Genomic DNA, 20672 nt, shown 5'->3' on the forward strand with positions numbered 1-20672 from the left:
AACTATAGGTCAACCCCATTTCCATGGTTCTGAAGACACAGCAGATTCCTCTCCCTAAAGGGTTTTAAGCAACCAGTTGGGCTTCTATGAACATTTGATTGTTACAGTCATAATTCCTGGTGCTATTATTGTATATGAAGGAACTGCAGGTGCTCGTTTCATCTGAAGATAGACACAAAATGTTGCAGTAACTCAGCAGGACAGGCAGCATCTCTGGAGAGAAGGAATGGGTGGCGTTTCAGGTCTAGACCCTTCTTCAGACCCTTCTGAAAAAGGGCCTTGACCCGAAACGTCACCCATTCCTTCTCTCCAGAGATGCTGCCTGTCCCGCTGAGTTACTCCAGCATTTTGTGTCTCTCTATTATTATTGTATGTTTGATTAATTGAAGTAAAGTTCTCGGGCTTCAGTAATAATTCCAGTCGGTCAGGCAGCATGAGTGAAATAAGAGCCAGCGTCATTACTTCCACAGATCCGGCCTGACCTGCTAAGCGCTTCCACCATTTTCTAGCTTTCATTTTGTTTCGGACTTTCGGCATCTGCAGCTCTTTATTGATTTTCCTTCCTGCCTGCCAGGGCGGGATTTTGAACTCATCCCTATTGACAATTCAATTCTCCGGTTCACTGATCTCATCATTTAATATCAGATGAGCCCACACCAATGTATAAAGGTCCATGTAATTTCCTGAAACTCATCCCTTTAATGAATGCACTGAAATAAAAAGATCAATGCGTACTTAAAATATTTGCATAAAATATTTGCATAAAAAACGAACTTGTTTGGCACAGGCCTTTGTAACACACACACATATCACCAATTTTAGGGCTTCATTTCTTCTCTTGCCACACCTTTAATTCTCATTTAGCATATCTTTTTTCGCCATTTTGATGCCACAGGGAGAGGTTGGATAGTCAGGGATTATTTTCTCTGGAACGTCGGATGCTGATCGAAGCAGCACTGTGGCGTAGCGGTAAAGCTGCCGCCTTGCACCTCCAGAGACCCAGGTTTGATCCTGACCTCGGGTGCTGTCTGTACGGAGTTTGTACACTCTCCCCGTGACCTGCATGGGTTTTCTCCCATTTCCTTCCACGCTACAAAGACATGTAGGTTTGCAGGTTAATTGGCTTTGGTGAAATTGTAAATTGTCCGTGGCATGTGTAGGATAGTGCTAGGGTGTGGGGGTCGCTGGTCGGCACGGACTGGATGGGATGGTGGGCCTATTTCCACGCTGTATCTCTAAACTAATCTAAACTAAGTAACGGAGCTCATTATAACAGATTTCGGCCTACCGATGGCTGTCCGTGCCACCCCAGGCTCATGCCACCTCCACCTCAACTTAGAATGCCAGCTGCCCGTGCCACCCCGGCTCAACACCACTTGTAGGCCAGACCCACTGCTGCCACTGGTGCCCCACTCAGCTTCCCAGCCGGACCTGTTGCTGCCACCGCCAACCATTACCTGCACTCCATCCTATGGATCGCGGCCATTGACCGCATCGATCCTCACCTCTCCCCCGGCCGCCAGCAGGCCGGGGCAGTCAACTCTCCTCGATTCCAGACCCGAGCGTCTGAAGAAGGGTCTCGAATTGAAACGTCACCTGTCCATGTTTTCCACAGATGTGTCGGAAGGAACTGCAGATGCTGGTTTTCACCGAAGATAGGCGCAAAATGCTGGTCGGGTAGCGTCTCTGGAGAAAAAGAATAGGTGACCTTTCGGGTCCAGTACCTTCTTCAGACTGAGAGTCAGGGGCTCCAGAGATGCAGCTTGACCTGCTGAGTTACTCTAGCACTTTGTGCCCTTTTGTATATTAACCAGCAACTGTAGTTATTTGTTTCTACTAATACAATGATAATCCCTTACTCGATTGGAGTGGACAATCGGCAATAACTGACACCATTCCTTCCCCTATGGATGTTATCACAAGAGTTTACTGTAATATAACATTTTGAGAGGCATAGATAGGGTAGACAGTCAGAACTTTTCTCCCAGGGCGGAAATGTCCAACACAAGAGAGCACAACTAGAAGGTGAGAGGGGGAAAGTTTAATGTATATGTGTGGGACAGGTTGTTTACACAGAGAGTGGTGGGGGCCTGGAATGCATTGCCAGGGGTAGTAGTGGAGGCAGATAGTGGTGTTTAAGAAACTTTTAAATAGGCACATGGAAGCGCAGGGAATATAGGGATATGGATCATGTACAGGCAGATGAGATCAATTTAACTCGGCATCAAGTTCAGCTTTAAACATTGTGGGCCAAATGGCCCGTTCCTGTGCCTTAGAGTTCTATGTGTAGAAAGGAACTGCTGATGCTGGTTTAAACTGAAGATAGACACAAAAAGCTGCAGTAACTCAGCGGGACAGGCAGCGTTTCTGGAGAGAAGGAATGGGTGACGTTTCTGGTGGAGAGCCTTCTTCAAGCAGCTGAAGAACATCTGAAGAAGGGTCCCAACCCAAACATCACCCATTTCTTCTCTCCAGACATGCTGACTGAACTGTGGAGTTACTCCAGCTTTTTGTGCCTATCTTCTGTACTGTGCTAAGTTCTAAGCAAGCTGCTAAACCTCCTCATTCTGAACAACCTGTTTTCACTTCCCACATAGAATCTTCGCAATTATATTATGTAAATGATTTTGAAATTTTTTGCAACCTAGGCATTTGCATTTAAGTATTTTGAATTTCTTGGCAAACCAGTGACGATTCTGATTGGGAACCACAGCTGTAATTAAATCAGCAGGAAATAGCTCAATTAGACAACACCCATGTTAAAAAAAAACTTATGGACTGGATTCCTCCAACATCACGACAAGATATACTGTACAGAACTCACCCAGTGTACCCCCAGTTGTGAGGTGGTCGATTCCCCTTTTGAGTATCTAATATGGGTTACTCATTATCTTTTGCAATTAGAGTGGCATTTATGGGTGGCATGGTGGCGCAGTGGTAGAATGGCTGCCTTACAGCGCCAGAGACCCCGGGTCGATCCTAACTGCGGGTCTGAAGAAGGGTCTGGACCCGAAACATCACCCATTCCTTCTCTCTTGAGATGCTGCCTGACCTGCTGAGTTACTCCAGCATTTTGTGAATAAATACCTTTGATTTGTACCAGCATCTGCAGTTATTTTCTTATACTAACTGCGGGTGCGGTCTGTACGGAGTTTGTGCGTTCTCCCCGTAATCTGCGTGGGTTTTCACCCAGAGATCCGGTTTCCTCCCACACTCCAAAGCCGTACAGGTTTGCCTGCTAATTGGCTTGGTATAATTGTAAATTGTCCCTAAGATAGACACAAAAAGCTGGAGTAACTCAGCGGGACAGGCAGCATCTCTGGACAGAGAGAAGGAATGGGTGACGTTTCGGGTCGAGACCCTTCTTCAGACTCAACTGTCCCTGGCATGTGTGGGATAGTGTTGGTGTGTGGGAATCATTGGGCAGCGTGGACTCGGTGGGCTGAAGGGCCGGTTTCTGCGCTGTATCTCTAAACTAAACTAAACGAAACTAAGCTAAATTAGACTAAACTAAACAGAGAGCAAGATGCAAATGATAAATTCCATAGAAACACAGATGTTCCTTTGATCAGCGATGTAAAGCTTGCGCTACCAGACTCAGAAACAGATTCTTAACCTCTGTTATCAGGCTTCTGAACAGTCCTTCCATAAACTAGGGTACTGTCCAATTCACCTGTCCCAAGTGGATTTTGTCTGTGGAAATGATGCGCAACAATAATGAGAACCATACTCTATGTTCTGCATCTTCCCCCTTTGCTCTCTCTAATGTACTTGAGGTTCACGGTTGTATCTAGTTATCATATCATATCATATCATATCATATACATACAGCCGGAAACAGGCCTTTTTTCGGCCCTCCAAGTCCGTGCCGCCCAGTGATCCCCGTACATTAACACTATCCTACACCCACTAGGGACAATTTTTACATTTACCCAGCCAATTAACCTACATACCTGTACGTCTTTGGAGTGTGGGAGGAAACCGAAGATCTCGGAGAAAACCCACGCAGGTCACGGGGAGAACGTACAAACTCCTTACAGTGCAGCACCCGTAGTCAGGATCGAACCTGAGTCTCCGGCGCTGCATTCGCTGTAAAGCAGCAACTCTACCGCTGCGCTACCGTGCATGGTACTGTAGAGTATATCTGATCTGTTTGGATGGCACGTAAAGCAGAGTTTTTCATTCAACCTCGTAATTAACCTAAACCTAATCCCTGCTGAGTGTCAATAACTCTTTTGTCGTTTGTTGTTGCTAGCCTGTAGTTCAGTATTCCTTTGCTTTCCCCATTCAGCCACTTTTAGCTTCCCTGAGCTTGCAAGAGGAGTTCCAGAAAGATAGGTGTGCCGGTGCACCAAAGCAAATCCAATTATTCAAATGCAGCTGATCAATGAAAGATGTGCTTCCTCTCCCCTACGTTTCAGCAAGAAGCCACTCGCCAGCTTGGCTGAAGTTGGCTGAAGCCCCTATAAGAGGCAGCACGGTGGGGCAGTAGTAGTGTTGTTGCCTTACAACGCTTCCAGCCCTGGAGACTTCAGTTCCATCCCGACCACGGCTCTGTCTGTACGGAGTTTGTACGTTCTCCCCGTGACCGCATTGGTTTTCTCCGAGATCTTCGGTTTCCTCCCACACTCCAAAGACGTACAGGTATGTAGGTTAATTGGCTTGGAGTATGTGTAAATGGTCCCCAGTGTGTGCAGGATAGTGTTAATGTGCGGGGATCGCTGGTTGGTGCGGACACGGTGGGCCAAAGGGCCTGTATCCGTGCTGTATCTCTAAAACGAAAACTAATCAAACTAAAACTATCGGCCCCAGGTTCTTCCGCTACTTAATTTAAAAGTTCGTTCCCTTGATTTCAATTCAATAAATTTCACAGGCAATTCCCAATGCCCGGTGCGGCTCGGCTGCGGGGCCTTCCATCGCCCGGTGCGGCTCGGCCGCTGGACTTAACAGTGCCCGGTGCGGCTCGGCTGCGGGGCCTTCCATCGCCCGGTGCGGCTCGGCCGCTGGACTTAACAGTGCCCGGTGCGGCTCGGCCGCGGGGCCTTCCATCGCCCGGTACGGCCGCGGGACGGTTCAGCGCCAGGTGCGGCTCGGCCGCAGGGCCTTCCATCGCCCGGCGCGGCTCGGCCGCGGGACCTAACATCGCCCAGCGCGGCTCGGCCGCGGGACTTTACATCGCTGGTGCGGCTCCGCTGCGGGACTTTACATCGCTGGTGCGGCTCGGCCGCGGGGCCTTCCATCGCCCGGCGCGGCTCGGCCGTGGGACTTAGCTGCGCACGGTACAGCTGCGGGGCCTTCCATCGCCCGGCTCGGCCGCGGGATGTTTCAGCGCCCGGTGCGGCTCGGCCGCGGGGACTTGGGCGTGGGGAAGAGAGCGGAAGTTTTGTTGCCACCATCACAGTGAGGGGGTGTTTGGAGTCACTGTGATGGATGTTTGTGTTGGGGTTATGTGTCTTGTGTTTCTTTTTGTTTTGTGTGACTGCTGGTAACGTAATTTCGTTCAGTACCTCGGTACCGAATGGCAAATAAAGCTCTGTATTCTGCATTCTGTTTCCTGACTATGGGTGCTTGTCTGTAAGGAGTTTATACATTCTCCCCATGTATTCTCCATACATTCCTCCCACACTCCAAAGATGTCCAGGTTTGTAGGTCAATTGGCTTGGTACAAATGCATGAATGTAAAAATTGTCCATTTTTTTGTGTAGGATAGTGTTAATGCACGGGAATCGCTAGTCGGTGTGGGCTTGGTGGGCCGAAGGGCCTGTTTCCGCGCTGTATCTCTAAACGAAACTAAACTAAACTGTGTATGTAGCACACATGGCTCCAGTCCTTCGAAGTGATCTGAGCCACCAACAAGAACCTGCCTCTTTTCTTAACTCAAACGCCCAGAAATGAAGGAGACTGCAGAGAGTGATCGGCATTTGCTGGTCCGTCACGGGTACTGAACTCCCCACCAATGAAGGGATCGAAAGGAAACGTTCTTTCAAAAAGGCAGCCAATACCATGAAAGACTCACACCACCCTCAGGAAGAAGGCACAGGAGCCTGAAAACCGTGACCACCAGGTTAAAGAACAGCCTCCTCACAGCAACCATCAGGCTCTTGAACTCTGCAAAACATTAACTTCAGCAACTTTGATCTTCAATAGACTGTCCAATAGTTGCACTGCTGAATTTGATTTCAATACGGTTATTAATTTATAGTATTATTGATTATTACGTATTCATCTGTGTTAAGGCAGAGATAGATAGATTCTTGATCGGTACGGGTGTCAGGGTTCATTGGGAGAAGGCAGGAGAATGGGGTTGAGAGGGAAATCAGCCATGATTGAATGGTGGAGTAGACTTGATGGGCCGAATGGCCTAATCCTGCTCCTATCACCATAATAATAATCATAATCATCATAATCATACTTTATTAGCCAAGTATGTTTTGCAACATACGAGGAATTTGATTTGCCATTCAGTCATACCAATAAAAAGCAACAAGACACACATAATACATTTTAACATAAACATCTACCACAGTGACCCCTCCACATTCCTCACTGTGGTGGAAGGCGAAAAAAAAGTTCAATCTCTTCCCTTCTTTGTTCTCCCGTGGTCGGGGGCCTCGAGCCTTCAGTTGACGGGGCGATCTTGGCTGCCGTAGCTGGCGGTCGGGCCCTCCGCATCGAGGCAATCAAGCTCCCACATTGGGGGGATCTCAGCTCCCCGCGCCGGGCGATCTGACTCCCGAGTCGGGGCTGGTCGAACCTCCTGCAGCCCGGAGCTTCCCGACATCAGTCTCTACCTGAGACTGCGAGCTCCTCGCTGGTGAAATCCACAGGCGTTAGAGCGTTGCTCCCAGGCAAGGGATCGCAGGCTCCGCTGGTACGTCCATGGCTCCGCGATGGGGCTCAAAGTCAGTCTCGAGCGAGGCTGCCAGCTCCATGATGTTAGGCCGCAGAGCGACCGGAGATACGATCCGGAAAACAATCGCATCTCCGGCAAGGTAAGAGATTGAAAAAAAGTTTCCCCCGACCCCCTCCCCCATCCCCCCACATAAAACAAACCAGAGAACATTAACACATACTTTTTAAAACAAACTAAAAATAACAAAAAAGACGAATAGACAGACAGACCGTTGGCGAGGCTGCCATTGCTGATGAACTTAATCTGATGTTAACCTGCAGCAAGTAAGAATGTCATTGTTCCATTGCCGGTACATATGACAATTAGACACTCATGCCTCTTATCTCATGACAGCAGTTGTGTTTAGCACAGGTGACCTAGGCTAATGGTAAAGTGCTGGAGTATTTCAGCGGGTCATGGGAGCATCTCTGCAGAACATGGATATGTGATGTTTTTGGATCGGGATGCTACTTCAGACCCTATGGACTGAGTTACTCCAGGATTCTGTGTTTTTTTTGTAAACCAGTTCTCACATTTTACTGCTCTTGTTTAAAATCTCCTCAAGGTTCGGCCACTTTGAAGAGGTTCTCCTTTCTCTGACGGAACACTTTCTCACTGCTCCCCCGCTGTGATCCCCACGGCTCTCCTGCTCGTCAACCATGTTCTGACAACCACAGCCACAAGTGTTTCCTGAACAATTGCCTGTGCCGCCATCTTGTACCACGTGGCTTCCCACTTTGGGCCTAAACAGGAATTAGAGTACCTGTACTCAATCCACCACTTCTCGCAACAATTCTCTTTCCATGCCCTGGGTCTGAAGGAGGGTCCTGACCCGAAGAAGGGTCCTGACCCTAAATGTCTCCTATCCAATTCTCCAGAGCTGCTGCCTGACTCCAACACTTTGTGTTTAGATCAATTTAGTTTAGAGATACTACTCGGAAACAGGCCCTTCGGCCCACCGAGTCCAGGCCAACCAGCGATCCCCATACACTGGCACTATCTTGCACATTAGGGACAATTTACAATCTTTACCAAAGCCAATTAACCTACAAACCTGTACATCTTTGGAGTGTGGGAGGAAACCGGAGATCCTGGAGAAAACCCATGTGGTCACAGGGAGAACGTACAAACTCTGTACAGACAGCATCCGCAGTCAAGGTTGAACCTGGGTCTCTGGTGCTATAAGGCAGCAGCTCTACCGCTGTGCCACAGTGCCGTGTCTTGTTTTCGTAAACCAGCATCTGTAATTCCATGTTTCTAATGGTATTTGAGTGTTGCTTAACAGACAGCCCAGATGAATAGAATGAGGGGGGATCTTATTGAAACATATAAGATAATTAGGGGATTGGACACATTAGAGGCAGGAAACATGTTCCCAATGTTGGGGGAGTCCAGAACAAGGGGCCACAGTTTAAGAATAAGGGGTAGGCCATTTAGAACGGAGATGAGGAAGAACTTTTTCAGTCAGAGAGTGGTGAAGGTGTGGAATTCTCTGCCTCAGAAGGCAGTGGAGGCCAGTTCATTGGATGCTTTCAAGAGAGAGCTGGATAGAGCTCTTAAGGATAGCGGAGTGAGGGGGTATGGGGAGAAGGCAGGAACGGGGTACTGATTGAGAGTGATCAGCCATGATCGCATTGAATGGCGGTGCTGGCTCGAAGGGCTGAATGGCCTACTCCTGCACCTATTGTCTATTGTCTATTGTCTATTGTCTATTGTCCACACCAGCCTTGTTAGCTGGGCACTATGATATTTGCATTTCCCACCTCTCATTCAAGCCAGAAAACAGAACTGTGGATTAAGACGGCAAAGGCAAAATCCTACAGATGCTGAAAATCCGAGAGGGAGAAAAAGACAAGGTCCATGCAGAAAATGCTCAGCAGATCAGGCAGCATCTGCAGATGGAGAATCGGCGATATATGGTTTCAACAATAAACGTATTCTTGACCACGTTCTGCTTTTGTTTACAACAAGATCATAAACTTGAGCAAGAAGAGATTTGACAATATTATCCAAACTCTGCAATCTACAGGTTTGTGGAAGTTTCTTTGCCTTGAGAAGAACGGAAACTCAGCCAATGTTCCTGGGAGTGTGCGGGAAGGGAAATATGACCTTTGGGAAACAGGGCCTAATCTTTGAAATGATTGTGTTGCCCATGCCTAACATTTATATGTTATTTATTCAATCATTACTTAATCAATGAATAATGAAGTGACCTTTACATTATATACCTAATTGCATTTGCTCCAAAGGATTCCATCTGTATTGTAAATGGTGTTTTTGGTCCCTGTCGTATTTTATAATCTGAGAAACCCATGACAGATTTCAAACAGGAACAATTCTGCAATGTGTTGCCAAAATGATTATTTCTGGTAACACTCAGGAGTGTGAAGCTGCACTTGGAATTTTGAATGTGATGTTTCATTTCAATAGACGGCAGCCACTCTCACATTGTGAGTAGGTTTACGTTTTTATTAGTGGCACTTTGAGAGAGAAATAATGGGGGTGCTGCAATGATATCCCTGGTGAAGTGAAGGGTCTAGTCAGCTTGTGGAATGCCCGGGTAAGATCCCTGGACCACTTTTGCCCTGACACCCGTCCTGATAAAGAAAATGTCTTTGATAGATCGAAAGTGCGTTGAAGCCAAGATCCTTTAGTGCCTGGATCAGTTCAAATGGACAGGATAAAAAGTTAAAATGACCCAGTCTTTCATATGTCCTCTATCAGGTTTCTGTCTTAACAATGACAACATCGCCAACAGTGAGCCATTTAGCCTGGAAAGAGCTCAGTCAGAGCAAGAGAACCGAGGTTCACTTTTGACGAAGGGAAAACAGGCATATTCACACGCATACACATACACAAATGTGCAGACACACACACAAATGTGCAGACACACGCACACGCAATCACATGCAAAAATGCACATGCACATGCACACACACAAACACACGTGTGCATGCATGCACGCGCACATGTGAAGACATTAAAAAATCCAGCAAGGGCTGGCCCCAGTTTCACTGTAACGTGCCATGTTAGGCCAATGTGTCTTAAGACGGGCTCAGGACAGCAAGAGAGACGCTTTTCACTTCTGACTAAGTGAAGGGAACACAGTTCAAGAGTGGACCCAATATGCTGGAGTAGCTCAGCGGGTCAGACAGCATCACTGGAGAAAAAGAATAGGTGAGGTTCCGGGTCAACACCCTTCTTCAGACTGAAGAAGTGTCTCGACTCAAAACCTCACCCATTCCTACTCTCTACAGATGCTGCCTGACCCGCTGAGTTACTCTAGCATATTGTGTCTATCTTCGGTGTAAACCAGCATCTACAGTTCTTTCCTACACAGTTCATGAGCAACATCTTCCCAGCAACCATCAGGCTCTTGAGCACTACATCACACTGACCACCACCTCAGCAGCTGTGATCTCCTATGGACTGGGTCTTTAGTTGCACTATTATGGTTACCCAGTATTACAGTTATTAATATATTGTATTAATAATTATTTTCTATTAATCTGTGTGTCATTGCATTACTGGCCGGTTAAGCTGCAGCAATTAAGACTTTCATTGTTATATTGCCGGTCCATATGACAATTAAACATCTTGACTCTCATGACATTTGCACATGGATGTGCACGCGCACACACACGCACACGCACACGCACACGCACTAACGCACACACACACAGAGTCATACACACACACACGCAGGCGCATACACACACACGCACACACACGCACGCACACCCACGCACACATACACACACGCACGCATGCACGCACACACACGCGCATGGGCACGCACACGCACACGCACACGCACACGCACACGCACACGCACACGCACACGCACACGCACACGCACACGCACACGCACACGCACACGCACACGCACACGCACACGCACACGCACACGCACACGCACACACACAACCAACACATGCACACGAGGAGATTGCAATGGTATAAAAATCTGAATCCTCTTCCCCCCCGTCTCCTGCACCAACTCCTCAGTCACGCATTCATCTATCCAATCTTCCTATTGTGATATTCACCAGCATGTGTAATCCAGAGGTTTTTTCCCCCAGAAAATAAAATTTATTCTGAATAAAAGGATATAAAACAAAAATTGTACAAAAAAACCCTTTGGACATTCTCAGTGTGTACACTTTCAATAGTCTATACATTCAATAGGGTCATGCTCAGTAGTGTTCGCACCTATCTTTAAACGTAACACCATTGCCACTCATGTGGCCTCCTAGGGCGACATCCCTTCCCTTGTTTGAGGGTTGTCCCCACCAGACTCTATCCCCTCACTGTCCAGCAGTGGTCCTCCCCCATAGACCCTGCACCTATTCCTGCAGTCCGGAATCGGCCAGTCAACCAGTGGTGTAATCCAGAAAATAGACACAAAATGCTGGAGTAACTCAGCGGGACAGGCAGCATCTCTGGACAATAGACAATAGACAATAGGTGCAGGAGGAGGCCATTCGGCCCTTCGAGCCAGCACTGCCATTCAAGGAGAAAAGGAATGGGTGACGTTTCAAGACTCTTCCTCAGACTCAGGGGAGAGGGAGTCTAGAGATATGGAAGGGTAAGGTGTGAAAACAACATTAAAGCAGACGCTGATCAAGGAAATGTAGAATGGTTCATTGTTCGCTGAGGGGAAGGTGAGATGGAAGCATACAATCAGTAAAATTAATCAGAAGGACAGTGAAACTAGTCAGAAAGGGGGAGGGACGGAGAGAGAGGGAAAGCAAGGGTTACTTGAAGTTAGAGAAATCAATATTCATACCGCTGGGGTGTAAGGTGCCCAGGCGAATTATGAGGTGCTGTTCCTCCAATTTGCACTGGGCTTCACTCTTGACAGTGGAAAAAGGTCAGTGTCGGAATGGAAGGGGAAGTTAAAGTGTTTGGCCACCGGGAGACCACGTAGGCCTAGGCGGACTGAGCGGAGGTATTCAGCTAAACGATCGCTGGGCCCAGAAATCACTGTTTAGCCTTGTGTCTAACTCGCTCTGCAAACCCTCATCGCTTTTCCGACCTATGTCACTTATTCCAGCCTACGACCAACTTCTGTGTGCTCACCCTCCCTCTTGAGACTGTGCTCATTTAAAAGGAATCCAATGGAAAGAAGTGGATTGTAACAATGGAAGTGTAATGTATGCTAATGTCAGTGCGTTGCAATCTGCCACCAATAATCAGTTCAGATTAATTTTGGGGGAAGAGATGAGTGTGTTTCAGTTCTACGTACATACCTCCGTTAGTGCTACTGATTGGGATGAATTTCTGGGCCAATTTATTTGTTACGTGCTGAAACAAAACATGCTGCTGACAGCAAGGGGAAAAAAAACTGCCCTGACGTGTTAAAGAACAACTCCACCCTGATGATCTACTCGAGTTTTAGTATTTGCATCAGTGGCAGCAACGTTTCTGGCCCTGGAACAAGAAATAATTCAAGCAAGCAGACGTAGTGATCCACACAGCACCGATGAAAGAAAAGTAGCCTCTGTGAAAAAGGTCGTGAATTGTCCCTTGATTCAATGGTCAGAGAGTTGTAGACCTGTACAACATGGAAACAGGGTCTTCCGCCCACTTCGTCCATGGCCCTCATTTGTTGATTAAAATAATTGCCAACGATATCCTCTAATGTTTAATATTTCAAAAGTTTTGCAGCAGTCAACACAAAGTTCGACATTTTTTCGCTTCAATACTGAAGTATTTCATTCGATCATAATCATAACCGTAATAGTAATTTATTAGCCAAGTATGTTTTGCAACATACGAGGAATTTGATTTGCCGTACAGTCATACCAATAAAGAGCAACAAGACAAACAAATAAATGTTTAACATGAACATTCACCACAGCGACTCCCCCACATTCTTCACTGTGATGGAAAGCAAAAAAAGTTCAATCTTCTTCTCTTCTTTGGTCGCCCGTGGTCGGGGCACTTGAGCCTTCCGTTGTCGGGGCGATCTTGGCTCCCACAGCCGGCGGTTGAGCCCTCAGCATCGGGGCAATCAAGCTCCTGAGTCGGGGCTAGTCGAATCTCCTGTGGCTTGGAGCTTCCCGAGATCAGTCTCTACCCGAGACTGCGAGCTCCTCAATGTTGGAATCCGCAGGCTGTGGTTGGAGTGGCGATCACAGGCAAGGGATCGCAGGCTCCGATGGTACGTCCACGGCCCCGCGGTGGGGCTCAAAGTCAGTCTCGAGCAAGGCCGCCAGCTCCATGATGTTAGGCCGCAGAGCGACCGGAGATACGATCCAGAAAACAATCGCATCTCCGGCAAGGTAAGAGATTGAAAAAAGTTTCCCCTGACCCCCTACCCCACCCCCCACATAAAACAAACCAGAGAACATTAACACATACTTTTAAAACACACAAAAAATAACAAAAAAGATGAAAAGACAGTCAGCCTGTTGGCGAGACTGCCATGACTGATGCAACCTTGAATGAAGGCCTACCCACAAGACACAGAGCTGGACAGCACAGATATAGGCCCTTTGGCCCATCTTGTCCATGCTGAACCTGTCAGCATATTGGACTAGACGCATTTGCCTGCAATTGACCCATATCCCTCTATTCCCTTCTTATTCATATATCTGTCCAAATTCGCTTTAAAGACGTATAGGTTTGTAGGTTAATTGGCTTGGTCAATGTAAAAATTGTCCCTAGGATAGTGTTAATGTGCGGGGATCGCTGGTGGCGCGGACCCGGTGGGCCGAAGGGCCTGTTTCCGTGCTGTATCTCCAAACTAAATATCATAATTTTATCCGCTGCTGTCGTTTCCTCTGGCTGGTCATTCCAGACACCGACTACCCTCTGAGTGAAAAGGTTGCCCCTTAAATCCTTGAATGAATGAACGCTTTATTGTTACATGTGACAAATCACAGTGAAATTCTTTGCTGGCATTCCCAGGTTACGCAAATAGTCGCCCATAAAGGGTGCTTACAAAGTTACAAAGTACCCCAACGCCAGGTCCCCCTTTGTTCCTCCCCCTCCCCCTCCCTCACGGCAGTCCCCCCAAACCAGGCCCCCATTGCTCTTCCCCTCCCCCACGGTGGTCCCCCCCACGCCGGGTCCTCCTTTGTTCCTTCCCCCGGCAGCGGCGTCTTCACTTCCACGTGGTCCGTTCTCGTCCGTCGGTGGGCGCCACTATCGCCGCGGGGCCCTCTCCGGATGCCTCCATGGCGCAGGCCCAGCCCCGGCCACGGGCTCAGCAGACCCAGGGGCCATTGGCTGCAGGCTTCGTCGGCTCGTGGGGCTCCACGTCCGACCTGCGAGGCTCCGGCCCACGAGGCTCCTGCCTCAGCTTCCCAGCGGCCCCTCCGGAAGTCGTCTGCCGCAGCGGCCCCTCCGGAAAGCGTCTCCGGCCCTCCCCTCCCACCTTAAGCCCATGCCCTCTAGTTTTAGAATCACCTGCCCTGAGGAAGAGACTGTGAGTGTTCACCACATCCAGGCCCCTCGTGATCTTGTACACCTCAGTAAGGTCACCCTTTAGCATCCTGTGATCCAAAGTAAAGGGTCCCAACATCACCTAGCCTCTCCCTATAACTCAAGCCCGCAAAGGTGTTTTATTAGTTGGCATCACATTAAGATACAAATGTCTGGGAGGAAAACAAACTCTTTCATCGGCACAGGTTTCGGCTGCCATGGCGTTTACAGTGTACCATGTTTACGATTCTGTTGTTGTGCTGCCGCAAGTAAGAATTTCATTGTTCCGTTTCAGGACATATGACAATAGAACAATCTTGACTCTTGACTCTTGAATGGACATGAAGCCTGAAGCAAACCCAGCCAACGAGACTCCTCGCCAATGGATGTTTGGTTGTGAAAGCAAGCGATGACTGCAAGTGGCAAGTTGATGACCTCCAGTTATCAAGGTCTTTTCTTGCCTCAGGGCTCTGGGCACTGTCCTATTAAAAGAGTGCTAGGTTAAGAGAGAGTTAGATAGAGCTCTAGGGGCTAGTGGCATCAAGGGATATGGGGAGAAGGCAGGCACGGGTTATTAATTGTGGGCGTGGAATCATCAGCCATGATCACAATGAATGGCAGTGCTGGCTCGAAAGGCCGAATTGCCTCCTCCTGCACCTATTTTCTATGTTTCTATGTTTCTATGTTTCTATTCAACATAGCATGGTCACTGTGCAGGGACCAGTTTCCTACGTAGACTTGAGTTTCTACCATGAAATTAATACCTTCCAAACTTTCTGAAGAAGGGTCCCGACCTGAGACGTAGTCTGACCATTCCCTCCACAGATGCTGCCCGACCCCCTGAGTTACCCCAGCATTTTGTGTTTTGCTCAACAGTCCACTCCTTCCAAGTTCTTCCAAGTTCTGCACCAATGGCGTAATGGTGATGAGAACAGGATGTAGTTTAACCAATTACCCCGGCATACCGAGGAACTGGATAGGGACCTTAAAGCCAGCAGTCGTTCAGACTGTCAGCATGAGAGTTGTTTTAGTGTTTGATGCACAGGGCTGGAAACCTGTCTTCTAAGTTAGAGGCAGGGGAAAAATGAGCTTTGCTGGATCAACTACAAAATTGGAAAACGGACTTGAATTGAAGGGAATTTATTGCTCCGGTCGGAGTCAGTGATTAAGGATTTATGGAACCTGTATTTCACGGCATGTAACTATTTTCCAAACTTCATCTGTGAAATCCCCAAGTGCCGGACAGACACATGGAAGCACTCACTTGGGTTTTCTGGCAACGTTTTCACAAGAGCTCCCGTTGGCACCTCTCTGCTGTTTCCACATTACCTTTCTGGCCCGGCGCCAAGCCACTGACATCTGCCAAAGTCTTTTCAGCTTCCTTGTGTTTACGAGTAAACATAACTTTTCCACATGGTGGCTGACGTGCCTTCCTTACAACATACATGGCTGTCATTTCCTTATATAGACAAAGTGCTTTACAAAACCTTCAACAAAATGTTTGCCAGTATTACACTTTTAAGAGCCAGAAGGGAGTTTTTCCAAAACATTAGTCCTAACAGTGTCACTGGGATGTGTCTCTGACGTGGCATCTTTGTGTGAAAACTTAGTTAAATAAGACATAATTGGAAATGGTCCAAGCACTGGGCAGCACAGTGGCACAGTGGTAGAGTTGCTGCCTTACAGCCTTACAGCGTTTGCAGTGCCAGGGACCCGGGCTCGATCCTGACTACGGGTGCTGTCTGTACGGAGTTTGTACGTTCTCCCCGTGACCGCATGGGTTTTCTCCGAGATCTTTGATTTCCTCCCACCCTCCAAAGACGTACAGGTTTGTTAGGCTAATTGGCTTGGTATAAATGTAAGTTGTCTCAAGTGTGTGTAGGATAGTGTTAGTGGCACGGACTCGGTGGGCTGAAGGGCCTGTTTCCGCGCTGTATCTCTAAACTAAACTAAACACTGATAACTGAGATTAGGATAGGTTCTTATTGAACAAGGTGGGCTGAAGGGCATTTTCTGTGCTGCATGATTCCATTACTTTATAATACACACAGTCTTTTCTCTCAGGGAAGGGAAATCAAATATTTGAGGCCATAAGTTTAAAATGAGATGGTAAAAAATTTAAGTGGTCCTGAAAGGCAACTTCTTCACACAGAGTGTAGGAAGGAACAGTGGATGCTGGCATCTACCGAAGATTGATACAAAGTGCTGGGGCACCTTGCACAAAGGATGGATGCCTATATAGAATGAGTTGCTGGAGCAAGTGGTTGAGACTGGTACAATAACATTTAGAAGGCATTTGGAAGATAGGTGGATAGGAACAGTTTAGTGGAATATGGGCCTAACGTGAGCAAATGGGATTACCTTAGATGGACATCTTGGTCGGCATGGACAAGTTGGGCTGAAAGGCCTGTTCCCATGCTGTGTTATCCTGACTCATACTTTGATTTTAACTTTGACTCTTTGATTGATACATTGAGGAAGAATGCTGTTTTAAAACTGTTCTTTACACCAATCCCCCAATTATTTGGTGATTTCATAGAGTCATAGAGTCATGGGGTCATAGAGTCATACAGCAAGGAAACGGGCCCTTCGGCCCAACTTGCCCACACAGACCAACTCATGTCCCATCTACACTAATCCCACCTCTCTGCATTTGGCCCATATCCTTCTTATCCATGTACCTGTCCAAATGTTTCTTAAACGTCGCTATAGTACCTGACCCAACGATATCGTCCAGCAGCTCATTACATACGCTCACCACCCTTTCTGTGACAAAGTTACCCCTCAGGTTCCTGTTAAATCTATCCCCCCCTCACCTTAAATCTATGTCCTCTGGTTCTTAATTCCCCTACTCTAGGCAAGAGGCTCTGGGCGTTTAACCAATCTATTCCTCTCATGATTTTGTACACCTCTATAAGATCACCCCTCATCCTCCTTCACTCCCAGGAATAGAGTCCTAGTCTGCTCAACCTCTCCCTAGAGCTCAGGCCCTCGAGTTCTGGCAACATCCTCGTAAATCTTCTCTGCACCCTTTCCAGCTTGTCATGTTGATAAAGAGTGTCAAACTGCTGCTAAACCAGCAAGCTGTTTGACGCAGTTTAAAAAAAGGTGGTCCCTCAACTTATTCGATGCCAGATCGCTTGCGGCCTAGACACTGTGCCACAGCCAGAGCACTGCAGGGATGCTGCATGTGAGCTTGCATCACTGGCTTCAGACAACTCTGCACACCCCATCGCCACAGAACCATGCAGCATTTCCCCTCGGCAAGGCCAGCAGCATAATCAAGGGCGAGTCGCACCCTGGCCACTCCCTCTTCTCCCCTCTCCCATCAGGCAAAAGGTATAGAAGTGTGAAAACGCACACCTCCAAATTCAGGGACAGTTTCTTCCCAGCTGTTATCGGGCAACTGAACCATCCTACCGCAACCGGAGAGCAGTCCTGAACTACTATCTACCTCATAGGAGACCCTCGGACTATATTTGATCGGACTTTACTGGCTTTACCTTGCACTTATCATGTTTCTGAACATTGTGAACGGTTCGATTGTAATCATGTATTGTCTTTCCGTTGACTGGTTGGCACGCAACAAAAGCTTCTCACTGTAGTTTAGTGCACGTGACAATAAACTAAACTGAACTGAAGTGAGCAATACGAGACAACCATTAACGTGTTAGTAGATGGGTGTACATGCATGTAAGCTTCTTTGCTTGCACGCATTTACCCGCCAATGCATGTTTGTGTGCACATGTAACATGCGTGCCATTAATTTACAGACATTTATCGCTTAACACATTACAACCACTTTTCAAAATGGTTATCCGGCAAGGTGCAAGACAGCTTTACCAGAGTGAAGCCAAACGCAAACCGGAGGAACAACACCTCATATTCCACTTGGATAGCTTGCAGCCGCATGGTATGAATATAGAATTTGCCAATTTCAAGTAATATCTTCCCTTCCCTCCACTCGTTCCTGTGTCCCCATCCCCCCAACATGATATGCACCCATTTCTCCCCCTATCCTGCCCCTGTTCTCTCCCTCTACCCCCCTCCCTCCCCCACCCTCCCTCCCTCCCCTCCCTCCCCCACCCTCCCTCCCTCCCCAACCCCCCCCTCCCTCCCCCTCCCCCCCGTCCCAGTCCCTTTCCACCTATATCCCTCCCTCTGGCCTTACATTTCACTCCTCCCCTCCTCATCTCATACCCTTTTGCCTCCTTTAGCTTTTGTCCACCCATCTACCAATCAAACCGTCCTCACTTGTAGATAGATTTAAAATGCTGGAGTAACTCAGCGGGACAGGCAGCATCTCTGGATAAAAGGAACGAGTGGCTTTTCGGGTCAAGACCCTTCTTCAGTCTCGACCCGAAATGTCACCCATTCCTTCTTTCCAGAGATGCTGTCTGTCCCGCTGAGTTACTCCAGATTTTTGTGTCTATCTTCAGTTCCGTGCCTACACACCTCCTCTCTTGTATCCAACTAACGCTTCCCAGGCTTAGCCCTGCCCCCCAGCTTACCATAATCAGTCTGAAGAAGGGTCCCGACTTGAAACATTCCCTATCCATGTCCTCCGATGATGCTGCCTGACCAGCTGAGTTACTCCAGCACTTTGTGCCCTTTTATGTAAACCAGCATCTGCAGTTCCTTGTTTCTGCTTCTGCAGAGATGCTATCTGACCCGCTGAGTTACTCCAGCACTTTGTGTTTTGTACAAGACTGCCTTATTCATGGCCAGTCATAGACAATAGACAATAGACAATAGACAATAGGTGCAGGAGTAGGCCATTCGGCCCTTCGAGCCATTCAATATGATCATGGCTGATCATTCTCAATCAGTACCCCGTTCATAGCAAGATCTCTCTGGCAAATTGATCACATCTTTTTTTTTATATGAACCACGTGCCTGGGGAGCTGATCCTGAGAGTGGTACCTTAACACAGCTATTCTGTTCGTGTTGTTGTGCATCGGTGGTGCTGGGATCTGGAGCTATTTCTCCAGGTGTTGTTTTCTGTCTGGTGAATACGAGGCATTTTGACAGATATCCCCCAGGCCACGCAGGTGATCCTTGGAACCGGGCTGATCCCCAGCCTGTCTGGTGATGTCTAACTCGAGGCAAGAGTTTTGTGGGAATATTGTTTCTATTTTTGCGAACAAGTCCCATTCTTTCACCGAGGACCAATGTCCAACAGCAAACCGCCGAGACACGTGGTGTTCCCTGGCGATGTGATGTCACGTTAGGTCGCAGGTTTATTGCTGGACTTCACCAACCAATTCCTCAGGTTGGTCGTTACTGTCTGAGGTTGAAGTGAATACAGGCGAGTCGTTGGACTGAGAATGGGCCTTGGCAGAGGCCAACATCACCAATGACACCAAAGATAGACACAAAAAGCTGGAGTAACTCAGCAGGTCGGACAGCATCTCTGGAGAAAAGGAATAGGTGATGTTTCAGGGTGGCCCTAATCCTTTTCTCCAGAGATGCTGTCTGACCCGCTGAGTAACTTCCGCTTTTTGTGTCTGTCTTCGGTAAAAACCAGCATCCGCAGTCCCTTCCGACACATTACTACTGACATATTTTGTAACTTTTGTCGGCGCCGGAAACATGGCGGCACTCGGGTACTGCCTTGGTGAGGTCTGCTGTGGGATTTTATCAGGTTGTATGCAAAGCAAAGCATTTTGCCATACCTGGGAACATGTGACAATAAAATGCCATTGGATCATTGAATGATACATTCCGACAGGCAGTGACTTATTTGATTCTTCCTTATCATTAAGAGCTGGCACCAATTGGACAAAGCCAGCTGAGAAACATGACAATAGACAATAGACAATAGACAATAGACAATAGGTGCAGGAGTAGGCCATTCAGCCCTTCGAGCCAGCACCGCCATTCAATGCGGTCATGGCTGATCACTCTCAATCAGTACCCCGTTCCTATCTTCTCCCCATACCCCCTCACTCCGCTATCCTTAAGAGCTCTATCCAGCTCTCTCTTGAAAGCATCCAATGAACTGGCCTCCACTGCCTTCTGAGGCAGAGAATTCCACACCTTCACCACCCTCTGACTGAAAAAGTTCTTCCTCATCTCCGTTCTAAATGGCCTACCCCTTATTCTTAAACTGTGGCCCCTTGTTCTGGACTCCCCCAACATTGGGAACATGTTATCTGCCTCTAATGTGTCCAATCCCCTAATTATCTTATGTTTCAATAAGATCCCCCCTCATCCTTCTAAATTCCAGTGTATACAAGCCCAATCGCTCCAGCCTTTCAACATACGACAGTCCCGCCATTCCGGGAATTAACCTAGTGAACCTACGCTGCACGCCCTCCATAGCAAGAATATCCTTCCTCAAATTTGG

The sequence above is a fragment of the Rhinoraja longicauda genome, chromosome 28 (assembly GCF_053455715.1).
Source record: "Rhinoraja longicauda isolate Sanriku21f chromosome 28, sRhiLon1.1, whole genome shotgun sequence".
NCBI classification, from domain to species: domain Eukaryota; kingdom Metazoa; phylum Chordata; class Chondrichthyes; order Rajiformes; family Arhynchobatidae; genus Rhinoraja; species Rhinoraja longicauda.